A 12,845-nucleotide genomic window follows, 5' to 3' on the forward strand; every position below is an offset into this window, starting at 1 on the left:
CAAGGTTGCGGCGTCCACGGTGCGGAGCGGTTAGGGGAGAAAGCATCCATATTCCTATGGGCCGCGTCGAGCGAGAGCGCGAGGGACACTGCCTTTTTCAGGTCTATTTCTCCCTTCTCCAACAGTCTCTGCCGGGAGTAGTCAGACCTTAGACCCGCAACGAAAGCATCTCGGATCAGTCCCTCCGTGTGTGCTGCGGCTGATACTTCTTTGCAATCGCAGCCTCGGCCGAGTATCTGCAGTGCCCGTAGGAAAACCTCCACCGATTCCCCGGGCTGCTGTCTGCGGGATCTTAAGAGGTGCCTGGCATAGACCGTATTTACCGGGCGTGCGTATTGCCCTTTAAGCAGATCGATAGCCGCCGCGTAGGTCGTCGCGTCCTGGATTAGAGTATAAACTTGGTGGCTCACCTTTGAGGCCAGGATTTTCAGCTTGTTTTCGTCTAGGGTCACAGTTGAGGCTTCCAGGTAAGCCTCGAAGCAACGCAGCCATTGTGCGAATTTGGTAGCCGAACCCGCTTCTTGGGGGTCTAGGTCCAGGCATGTTGGTCTGAGGGCTCGCAGCAGCGCCTGCTGCTCAGCGTTTGGCGCCGTCGGTTGATGCAGCTCCTGCTGTTCAACATTTGGACCCGACATTTTGTTTTGCTAATAAAATTGATACGCTATCAATTCCTCATAAAAGACAGAGAGTTAATTAATAGGCTTTTATTAGCAAAGAACAGAGCATGCCTCTCGTGGTTGCCTGGTATCCAAAAGGGCAGGGGGCTGCAGAGCAGTCACCTTTATACCCGGGCATGTGGGTGGAGCCAGGGGCGGAGTCAGCTGAGGCATGCATAGGCACAAGTGTGCAACAACAACAACAACAATAACAAACAGTGGTTTACCACATTTAGAAAATGCCCTAAGACTGACAGCACTCAAATCAAAATTAGCTCTGAAAAATTATTTGCAAATCCTAATTTTCCTAACTTGTGCATCCAGGTGGCACTGGATTGTTTGAGCTGTACATCACTTAGAATGGATTGACTTTTTTTTGTATTCCAATTTTCTTCCCATCTCTTTTGAAGTTACACCTCTCGCTGAGTACTGCTGAGCTGACAGTCCTGCAGTACCTTGTCCAAGTGGCCTTTCTTCACTTGTGACCCGAGACAGTGTCAGCAGGATACTCAATTGAGGATAGCATTATAGTGGAGCCTAGTCTTGTCCTCGCTTAATGTGCATGTGCTTTTCAGCAGGGATCACTGGGTAAGAAAAGATCAGACGGTTCCATACTACAGATGCACTGAGGCCAACTGTATCACCCAGTTGTGCCCTGGCTGAGATAAACTAGCTAAAGATCAAATGGAGAATAGAATCTAGGATCCCTTGTCTCAGCAGCTTAATAACACACAGTATGACTAAAATATTTTACACACTAAAATATTGAAGAAGCCATTAACTATTTATAGGTGAAGAGACTTGTTGAAGTGGTAATTTTTAATAATGCCAACTAGCTTCTGATAGGGTAACAACTTACTGCCCGAGGTCATTTATTACAGAGAATTGCAGCATTTACATTTGAGTGACAACTATAACCAGTTACTGCAACAACTATGCCTAAAAGGCTTTCCACGCTTACAACTGATTATTGCTTCTCAGCAATCCACAGGAAAGATGTTCTTACTGCTTACTATTAATTGGCAGGCATTTTTAGCTCTAGTCTATATGTTGGGAAAACCATTACTTTGTAACATCTATAGACACTGCAGCTTCAACTTGCGCTTTACATTTGTTAAGATAATAGCTTAGCAAATAAAGATTGTTTGTACTGAGAATGGAATCGTGTGAATAATCAATTGAAACGCTGCATAATTAGGGATGCAGTTGAATGTTTACTTTTCAACATTAGACACTAATAGCACATTGCTCTTCATGCTAGTATTTAACAGTTTGTTATGTACTGTTGTATTAATATTATTAATCACTGAATTAGTAAATGGAATCAAAATTATAGCATCAATTCTACTGATATACAGTGCTTAGTATGTCATGGTTATGGTACTAGACTAGCAATCTCAGAAGATGTAAATTGAAATCCCAAGGCAAGTTATAAAATTAGTATATCATGCAGCATTTTCATTGACCTGTGGTTTTAGAACACAGAATTCCAGTTAGTCAATGGAGCGCCTGAAACTTTAAAAATCAGGTCTCTATTTCTGCTAATTATATTCTCTCGAGAACCCTTTATTTGACTTATTATTTCTTATGTCTTTTTAATTGTATGCTTACCCTTGTCCTCCATTTCTCAGGGATGTTTGCATCTCACTGGGCTGCAAGGTTTAAGGGTGATGCAAGAACAATTGTGTCTGGAAAAAAAGTAGTGAGGACACATGATAAGCAATAGTAAACTATGGAATGGAGATGCAAAAAAGAAAAAAAGGAATGAAGACTAAGGCAATAACAAGATTAATATAGCAAGGAGAAAATTCCAATAAGGACTGAGGTAATGAAAGACACATGCAAACGAAAAAAATAAAAACCGAAAAATGTACAATTGAAAAAACTCACTAGATGCAAAAGAAATAAAGCATTAAATTGTTATTGTACAACTTTTGTAGCATTCTAAATTCTGTTATTTATATTCCTGAAAAAATGGTTAGTGCATTGCAGACTCTGTCGGCTAGTTACACTATGCAGTTTATGTGGATCTTCGGTCTAACAATGGCCGGATTTTGCAGTCAGCGGCAAAGTGATGGCGTTCATCGCTGACCGTGAAGAAAGCTGCCCACAAAGGTCTAGCGATCTGTGGCCTCAATTTCACCTCTCCCGACGTTAATTTGAATCTGATGCCAGGTCTCGGGGATCTCCAGCATCCAGCAACAGTAATGTCATCAAGCTGGTTAAGCAGCCAATCACATTGAAGAATTCTCACAGACAGCAAACCAGGAAGTAAAATGCACCAATTTTCCTTCACTTTTTAATCATTTTAGAGAGTGAAATAAAGATTGGGGCATACACATGGGATTATGGTAGAAACTGAAATATCACGAACAAGCTTTCAAAAAATTATATATTAAAAACCATGGCATTTTTATCAATGGAAAAATTCAACATTCCACAAATATAAAATTAGTTTTTCAGGGCCAGAATGGTTGTTCAGCAGTAATTATGACTCAGTACACCATTAAAAACCCAGTTACACCTCATTCAGCAAGGCTTAACCTTTTGGGTTTTTTTTTTAAACAGCAATATTCCAGTGTAAAAGGGAATGTCTTCATCAGTTCAGTGATTTCAATTGATTGCCAATCTGGGCAGTTCAACAGAGTGCCGAGGAGGAGCAGGGAATGACTGACAGCAACTTCTGGATCTCCGCATTTAACTGCGCATGTGCATGCATACTCCAGAAATTGCTGTCACATTCACAGTTGTAATGACAGTTTCGCCATCATTACAACTGCAAATTCCGGGCCAATATGTCCTTATGTAATTCATCACCATCTTCCTTTCTTCTTCGAAGGGTCTTTTTTTTTTTCGTTCATAGGATCTGGGCGTCACTGGCATGGCCTGCATTTATTGCCCATCCCTAATTGGCCTCGAGAAGATGGTGTTGCGCCGCCTTCGTGAACCGCTGCAGTCCGTGTGGTGAAGGTACTCCCACAGTGCTGTTAAGAGAGCGAGCTCCAGGATTTTGACCCGGCGACGATGAAGGAACAGCGGAATATTTCCAAGTCAGGATGGTGTGCGACTTGGAGGGGAACTTGGAGGTGGTGGTGTTCCCATGCACCTGCTGCCCTTGTCCTTCTAGGTGATAGAGGTTGCGGGTTTGGGAGGTGCTGCCGAAGAAGCCTTGGCGAGTTGCTGCAGTGCATCTTGTAGATGGTACGCACTGCAGCCACGGTACGCTGGTGGTGGAGGGAGTAAATCTTTAAGGTGGTGGATGGGGTGCTAATCAAGCGGGTTGCTTTGTTCTGGATGGTGTTAAGCTTCTCGAGTGTTGTTGGAGCTGCACTCATCCAGGCAAGTGGGGAGTATTCCATCACACTCCTTACTTGTGCCTTGTAGATGGTGGAAAGGCTCTGAGGAGTCAAGAGGTGAGAATCTCGCTGCAGATTACCCAGCCTCTGACCTGCTCTTGTCGCCACAGTATTTATGCGGCTGGTCCAGTTAAGTTTCTGGTCAATGGTGACCCCCAGGGTGTTGATGGTGGGGGATTCAGTGATGGTAATGTCATTGAATGTCAAGGGGCGATGGTTAGACTCTCGCTTGTTGGAGATAGTCATTGCCTGGTACTTACGTGGCGCGAATGTTACCTGCCACTTATCAGCCCAAGCCTGAACTTCGTCCAGGTCTTGGTGCATGCGGGCATTGACCGCTTCATTATCTGAGGAGTTGCGAATGACACTGAACACTGTGCAGTGTTCAGCGAACATCCCCATTTCTGACCTTATGTTGGAGGGTCATTGATGAAGCGGCTGAAGGTGGTTGGGCCTAGGACACTGCCCTGAGGAACTCCTGCAGCGATGTCCTGGGGCTGTGATGATTGACCTCCAACCACCACAACCATCTTCCTTTGTGCTCCAGCCAGTGGAAAGTTTTCCCCCTGATTCCCATTGAGTTCAGTTTTACTAGGGTTCCTTGATGCCACACTCGGCAAATGCTGCCTTGATGTCAAGGGCGGTCACTCTCACCTAACCTCTGAAATTCAGCTCTTTGTCTATGTTTGGACCAAGGTTGTAATGAGGTCTGGAGCCGAGTGGTCTTGACAATTCGAAGGGTCTTTCCCGTTAAAAAAAAAGTAACTTGCCCTTGTATAGCACCTGATCACATCCACAGTATGTTTCAAAGTGCTTTACAACCAGTGGATTACTTTCGAAGTGCAGTCACTATTTTTAGTAGGCAAATGTGACATCCAATTTGCAGACAGTAAGGTCTCACAAACTGAATAAATGGCCAAATTAATCTTTTTTTTCTCCAGTGGTGTTAGTTGAGGGAGGAATGTTACTCTAGACTTCAGCAGAACTCCCTGCTCTTCTTGTGCTATGGAACCTTTTGCATCCATTTAAGCAGGCAGATGGGGCCCAGGTTTAATGTCTCATCCAAAAGATGGCACCTCCAACAATGCAGCCACTCCTCCAGTACAGCACTGAACCATCAGTCTAAATCCAGAACCTTCTGACTCACAGGCAAGACAGCCATCAATTGAGTCAATCTGACATTTACATAAAATTCAATGCTTTAAATGCCTACATTGCCGTGGTACTGATATTCTCTCAATGCCAGTTGGTGGCATCGAACTGAAGGGTTCAAAACATAAATTGAAGCTACTGAGTTCTTGGAACTGTGTGGTATCAATGTTCAACAGTACACAACTGGGGCTAGCTAGACTTTTTTAGGCTATCTATCTAACACAGCCATTTTTTTATTTTTTTTTACAGCTGTTTCAGCAATCAAAGGTACTTTTGTCAAGTTCTAGTATCATATTTTAGGCAACTATTATGAGCATCTGCAGTCATGAAAAAATTGCTACACTTTATACAGTATTAAAAGTCTTTCCCTACATTACAACAGTGGGTACAATTCAAATGTACTTCATTGGGTGTTACGCAGTTTGGGATGTCCTCTATAGACGCTCTATAAATGCAATTTCGTTCTTTCGTTAGTTGATGTTAGTATTCTGACCCAACTATGGAATATGTTTTGATATATAGCACGGGTTTGTGCCTAAGGCCACATTTACAACTATTTCCCAACAGCATCAGACACTGTATGCTCAGTGCGAAAACTCACATTTGTGCCTTAACCCCTTGTATGCCAATAGTGTTGTTTATGCCTATTTTATTTGCTGTCCAGAGAGCAAGTGATTCAGTTGTATGGTAACACCAGTGACAAGAGCACAACTTTGCTTTCTTTTGCGTGCTGTCCTTAGGTTCTTGGGAAACTTGATGAAAACATACTAGAACCTGGACAGGAGTGATTAGGGCCCCGATAATTACAGGGAGGTGAGGAGCATTGGAGTTGGATTTCCTTTTTATTTATTTTTGCTAGAGTGGGCCATCTCAGGGTCTGCCTCGTTGGTTTGACTTTTTCCCTCACCCTTCAGCTCGAAAAGTTTTTGTGCTACAAATTGCTGGAAGTATAAGCTGATAACGAAGAAAATGGGGCATCTGGTACCTTGATGAACGAAGGGACCAACATGCTGACTCCAATGACATTTTAGTATTGAGAAAAAAACCAGAGGAATGACTGAGAATGAAATAGGGTAAATTAGAGTCAAAACACATACAGAAAGAGAAATAAAGAGAGGGGGAAAGAAAGACTGGATTAAGAGAGAGAGAGAGAGGAAATAGAGGCAGAAAGGAAAAGAAAGAAAAACATTTTAAAATTTAAAAAATCTGTAACAATTTACTACCTGTAGAAATGAGACTCCACAGTTTAAATTGTTCCCATTCTGGGCCGGAGATGTTGAGTGGCATTGAAGGAACATAAATCTAATTTTAAAAAGTACTCAAGCTGTTAAGTAGCAGCCCTAACTTTCTGCGGTGAGTTGAATTGGTAATTAATGTGAAAACACAGCAACTTCATGAAACTCACAGGGATTGAGGGCGAGCTGCCGTTTTCGTGAAGCTAACGGCGGAGTGGCGCAAATCGTCCAGCGCTTGCGGCAATTCGTAATTTACGTGGCATCTCGCCACAAGTTGCTGGATGATTTACACGTTAATAACAGTAATTAAACTCACTGTTATTTTGGCAGCAAAACCTTGGCCATTATCACTGACGCACACTGACCCAACACTATAAATCTTTGGTCTCCATGGTACAAGCTGTTAAAGCGTTAGTGTACTACATCATGGAATGGTGGGATGCAAGTTTTCAACTGCAATTTCCTACATCTCAGGAAAGACTGAAAGGAGCCAAGGCTTTTCAACTGAGGAGGCATAGAAGAAATATTAGATGTTTCATCATCTGTTTCATCAGTGGGCCATTGGTAGATATCTGGGAACTGACGATCTGGCTTTCCTTTTAGTTAAGGTAAAAGGTAGGAGTGCATTTAAAAAAAAAATAAACAAAGCAGAAAATTGTTAAAAACATAACCCTGACTGCTACACATTTCAAACATATTTTTCTGACTTTCTAGAAGCACAATAGAAACATCATAAATAGTAGTGAGACGGCAAGCTGATTTAGTCTGCTTAAAAATGCCACTCAGAACTGTCCCCTTTAATGAGCAAGAACAATTCATAGCTCCTTCTGCTGCTTACACATTATCGAAAAAAGTAGAAATAAACCAATTGTGAAGTCTTTTAAAAATACATGCATGAATAAAATGCATGATTTTTTATTTATTTCTAATGTTGCACACTTTTAATGAGAAAATCCCTCCCTCCCAATAAAAGGACTCGGTTACTGTTTAGCAAAAACCTCATTACAAGAAATTTTAAAAAACATTTATTGGACCAACTCTGACAATTTATGATACACAGTAACAGGTAATAACTTGTATAAATCATGTTATGTAGGTTAAATGATGCTGTTAAACAAGACATTTTCAACTAATTAGTATTGTATATACAACCTTTAAAACTGTCGCCTGGGATTAAGAGCTGGTAAACAAACCGGCACCTGTGACCTGGTAGCACAATGAGACAGCATACTGCTTCATGACATGATGCTTCTATAACAATTCTAACTCATGCAATGAAAAGTAACACATTTTTGAAAAATTATTTTACAAAAGTTGTCACCGTCATTAGGGAGGCTATGAGTTGCTTTAGGAGCAGCACCTAAATTCTTTTGATCGGAGTATGCTTGTGACTGCTGTCTTACACTCTGATAAAACACATCTCAAAGTAAATTACCTAATGCTCCATTTTGGACACCACTCGCAGAGGAATTGCACTTTGGAATTTCCCATTAGTCCTTTTAAAACATAAATGTCGAGTAAACAAGATTCTGCAATAGCACGATCCCAGTCAGCTTGAATAAAAATTGTTTATAAAATAAATCATTAAAAGTAATGTGCCAAGACAAAAAGCAACATCACAACATTTTATGTAGCAATCCAAGGTTTCCTAGATGGTAACCTTGACAATGTGAGAGTTCTGTTGCCCAGTTGGAGCTTTCACAATAACCTCAAAACCTCTCAAAAGCTGACACAGCTCCAAAGAGATGTCATTTCAAATTATCACGAAAACCTCAAAACCAGCCCTGAATATTGGCTTATGACCCGAGCCACTGCTCAGTTAAGTTAAATGGTGTTCCTTAAATAGCATTCCAACAATTTCACCAGTGATTCAGGATCACGTCACAATTCGGAGCCTTTTGTGAAAAACAAAATTTACATGCCTTGCCCTGACTCAATTAGTTATGCTGACAGTGCAGCGAGACGTGAGCTTGAGACACTGGGTAGAGCTCCCCTCTTCAAAATACTGCTCTGGGATCTTCTATGTCCACCTGAGTGGGCAGACAGGCCCTCGCTTTAACATCTCATTTGAAAGATGGCACCTTCAACAGTGCAGCACTCCCTCAGTACTGCACTGGAGTGTCAGCCTAGATTTTGTGCTCCAGTCTCTTGAACCCACAACCTTCTGACTCCAGAGGCGCAAGTGCTATCCACTGAGCCATTGCTAACACCGTCATCCGTGAACTAAATTAATGAAGGAGAACGTGAATAATGAAATCCTCAAAATTAATGAAGGAAATCTTCTAATGGAGGCAGAGGGCATGACCGAGGTACTGAATGAGTTCTTTGCATCTGTCTTCACAAAAGAAAAGGATGATGTTAATATTCCCTGTAATTTTTTTTGGCGCCGCATGGCCCCTTCAAAATACCGTGCATGAAAAGTCAGCAAGCCGGCTGTGTCGCTTAAAGGGAACATTGGGAGGAGGTAGTAGAGATATTGGATAGGAGAAAAACAGACAGAAAGGTGGTACTAAATAGGTTGGCATCACTCAAAGTTAACAAGTCACCCGGTCCAGATGTGATTCATCCTAGGTTACTGAGGGAAATTAAGGTGGAGACAGAAGAAGCTCTGACCACAATCTTTCAATCCTCCTTGGTTATGGGAGTGGTGCCAGAGGACTGGAGGATTGCAAATGTTACACACCTGTTCAAAAAAGGGAGGGAAATAAATCTGGTAACTACAGGCCAATCAGTCTACCGTCAGTGGTGGGTAAACAAGGACAAAATTAATTCATGAGTTATAAGGGACAGCCAGCACAGATATGTTTAAGGCAAATCATGTCTGACTAACCTGACTGAGTTCTTTGATGAAGTAGCAGGGTGAGTTGATGAAGATAGTGCAGGAGATGTTGCATATATGGACTTGCAAAAGGCATTTGATAAAGTACCATATAACAGACTTTTTGAAAAATAAAAGCACATGGTATTAAAAGGGACAGTAAATTGGGTAAGTAATTGGCTATGGGATAGGAGGCAGAGAGTAATGGTGAATGGATGTTTTTCCTGAATGGAGGGAGGTATGCAGTGGGGTCCCCCAGGGGTCAGTATTAGGACCATTGCTTTTCTTGTTACATGTAAATGACTTGAACTTGGGTATAGGGAGTACAATTTCAAAGTTTGTAGATGATACAAAACTTGGCAACATAGTTAATAGTAAACAGGATAGTAGCAGACTTCAGGAGGACATAGAGAGACTGGTGAAATGGGCAGACACATGGCAGATGCAATTTAATACAGATAAGTGTGAATTGATGCACTTTGGGAGGAACAAAATGGAGAGGCAGTATAAACTAAATGTTACTTTTTTGAGGAGGGTGCAAAAACAGTGGGACCTGGGGGTGCATATTCATAAATCCTTGAAGGTAGCAGGGCAAGTTGATACAGTTGAGAAAGCGTATAGAATACTTGGCTTTGTAAACAGGGGTGTTGAATACAAAAACAAGGAAGTCATGCTAAACCTTTACAAATCACTGGTTAGGCCTCAGCTGGAGTATTGTGTAGAATTCTGGGCACCACACTTTAAGAACGATGTCAAGCCCCTGGAGAGGGTATAGAGGAGATTTACTTGGATGATAACTGGGATGAGGGATTTTAGTTATGTGGAAGGATTGAAGAAGCTGGGATTGTTCTCCTCAGAGCAGAGAAAATTAAGGGGAGACCTAATAAAGGTATTCAGAATTCTGAGGTGTTTTGATAGAGCAAGTAGGGAGAAACTATTTCCTCTGGCAAGTGGGTCAGTAACCAGTGGTCATAGATTTAAAGTAATTGGCAAAAGAATTAGAGGGGAAATGAGAATAAATTATTTCACACAGAGGGTTGTTAAGATCTGGAATGGACTACCTGAAGGTATGGTGGAATCAGATTCCACAATAACAATCAAAATGCAATTGGACATTTATTTGAAGAGGACTAATTTGCAGGGTAATGGGGAAAAAGCTGGGGTGTGGGACTAAATTGGACAGGTCTTTCAAAGAGCCGGCTCAGGCATGACAGGCTGAATGACCTCCTTCTGTGCTGTAAGATTCTATGTGAGTGAACACTTAAAATACTAGGGGGGAGATATTCGGCAGCTTTTAGCCTTCGATTAGTGCCTCGGGGGGGGGTGGCAACGGGGCACTAAGGGGTTAATGACCGGTCACGGCAAATTCAGCAACGCCCGCGAACTTCCCTGCCGGTTACCGCCTCGCAGATCGTGACGTAAAAGTGTGCAGCGCCCAGGGTTGCAAAATTCCAGGAATTTTTAAAAGAGGAAACTTTCCATGGGAATTGAGTTTTTTTGCACACTGATGGTTTTTGTCTCTGACCCTTATATTATCTTTGTCATCAAAATAGACACACTGTTCCATACAAATAAAAACAGGCTTTCAAAACTTTATTTAGGTTATAATTTTGAACTTTATTGAACCCCCACAAAAAAGACCCATCTAAAATAAAATAAAAAGAGCATCAGCTTATTTAGCCTGTAATTTGTCCCTTTGAGTCTTCTACTCATCACTGCTCTTCCTGATTCTCTGACTCTGGCTCTGACGTGTCCATTTCCGCCTCTGTGTCACTGTCTAGCTGTGTGGTGGACACTTCTGTATCTGGCTCAATAAGTTGTAGGTTTGCCCGGAGAGCCACCAGTTTCTCCACTCTCTTGTTAATCAGTCTGTTGCGCACCTTTGCGTATTCCCAAAAAGTGACCAGTTTCATTCAGAGGCCGCCGATGAAGGTGGGATTTGGAGTATCACCGATGCAATGGGTGACAGGGCCTCATGCACAAAGTCCCTTCCACCAGGTATGTGCACTGATATGCTTGCATGATTCCCATATCCCGTCCCCATTCCAAAGGCCTTGCTTGGTAGAGAACTTTGCCAGACTTCCCAGAACTTTGCCCACGTCCAGATTGAGATGGTGTGAGAGGGTAGAAATCATGCTGTAAGCGCTGTTGATCTGTTCTCCAGAAAGTATTGGTCTCCCAACATGCTTTGGGTCCAGCACATATGCTGCAGCATGAATCAGCTTGACACAAAATTCTTGACGCGTCTGTATGAATTGAACAATTGCCTTCCCCTCGGCTTTGAGCAGCAGGGATGTGGGTAAGGCAATGCTGATTTGTTCCTTTAAATCAGCAAAAAGCCTGGGAACATCTGTCAAGACAGCGTCATCTCCTTCAATCTGAGCAATTGCAGATGCTACTGGTGAGAGTAGTTTAAGGCTGCTAACCACTCTCTCCCAAAACACATCATCCAGCAGTATTTTCTTGATGGTGGTTTCCATATCCCCAGACTGGGATATTGCCATTTCTTGCAGCGACTCCTTACCCTCCAGAAGGCTGTTGTACATTATGACAACGCCACTCCATCTAGTGTTGCTGGGCAGCTTCAGTGTGGTGTTCTTGTTCTTTTTCGTTTGCTTGGAGTTGTAGGTTGCTGCAACTACCTGTTTTCCCTTGACATACTTAACAACTTGCTTGGCTCTCTTGTACAGCGTTTCCATGGTTCTCAAACCCATGATGTCCTTGAGGAGCAGGTTGAGCCCATGAGCTGCGCGCCCAATAGGCGTAATATGAGGGTAGGCCTCCTCCACTTGAGCCCAAGCAGCTTTCATATTCACAGCATTGTCAGTAACTACTGCAAAGACCTTTTGTGATCCAAGATCGTTGATGACCATCAGCAATGTATGTGCCTGTGTGTCTGTTGTCCTTCGTGTCTGTGCTCTTGAAGAACATTGGGAGAGGAGTGGAGCCGATGTAGTTTATGATGCCCCCCCCCCCTCGTACATTTGACCACCCATCTGAGATAACTGCAACACAGTCTGCCATCTCTATCGTTTCTTTGAGCTTTCCTTGGACTCTGTTATACTCAGCCTCCAGCAAATAAGTAGACAAAGCATGTCTGGTGGGAGGGCATAATGCAGGGCGAATAACATTGAAAAATCTCTTCCGGTACACATTGGCTCTAAGCATGAGGGGTAAGCCTGTCGTATATACAGCTCGAGCAAGGCACTCATCTGCATTCTTCTGGCTATGGTTATCCATTGTATCAAAGAACCTTCTAAGTGGGCCAGGAGTTGCTGATAAGGAGCCTGATGCTGAATATGAACCATCATCTTCTTGAATGGAAGCAGAGGAACTCTGGGTCTGAGCTTTGAGTGAAGTTGTTGCATTTGGATAAATGCTGCTGCATCTTTGTGGCATTCTTTACATATGGCTTTGTACAGTGTTTGCACATGTACACAGTCTTTCCATCTTTAATGTCTGGGGTAAAATGCTTCCACACATCCGACGGTAAATGTGACATTGTTCTATGCAGAGAAATAAAGGGCATTCGTCTCTGTGTCGAACTGCGGGCGATCAGCACGATTGCAACAGAGTGAGTAATTTTTTCCTGATGCTCCATGTGATGGAAGCATGACCTGTGCACGCA

The 12,845-nt window shown here is 42.6% G+C and overlaps 1 protein-coding gene across 4 annotated transcripts in view; it reads right to left on the minus strand.

Moving 5' to 3' along the window:
* The window catches only part of gpr63 (G protein-coupled receptor 63), a 148,303-nt gene that overhangs the window by 29,539 nt on the left and 105,919 nt on the right, over positions 1–12,845 (minus strand). For all 4 annotated transcript variants that reach the window (XM_085997424.1, XM_085997425.1, XM_085997422.1 and 1 more), the window contains one exon: positions 2,268–2,344. The gene's annotated coding sequence lies outside the window, so the exon portion shown is untranslated. The remainder of the gene's footprint in view (positions 1–2,267; positions 2,345–12,845) is intronic.

This window comes from Somniosus microcephalus, chromosome 9, assembly GCF_052327205.1.
Source record: "Somniosus microcephalus isolate GS21.2 chromosome 9, FLI_Smic_1.0, whole genome shotgun sequence".
Classification (NCBI taxonomy): domain Eukaryota; kingdom Metazoa; phylum Chordata; class Chondrichthyes; order Squaliformes; family Somniosidae; genus Somniosus; species Somniosus microcephalus.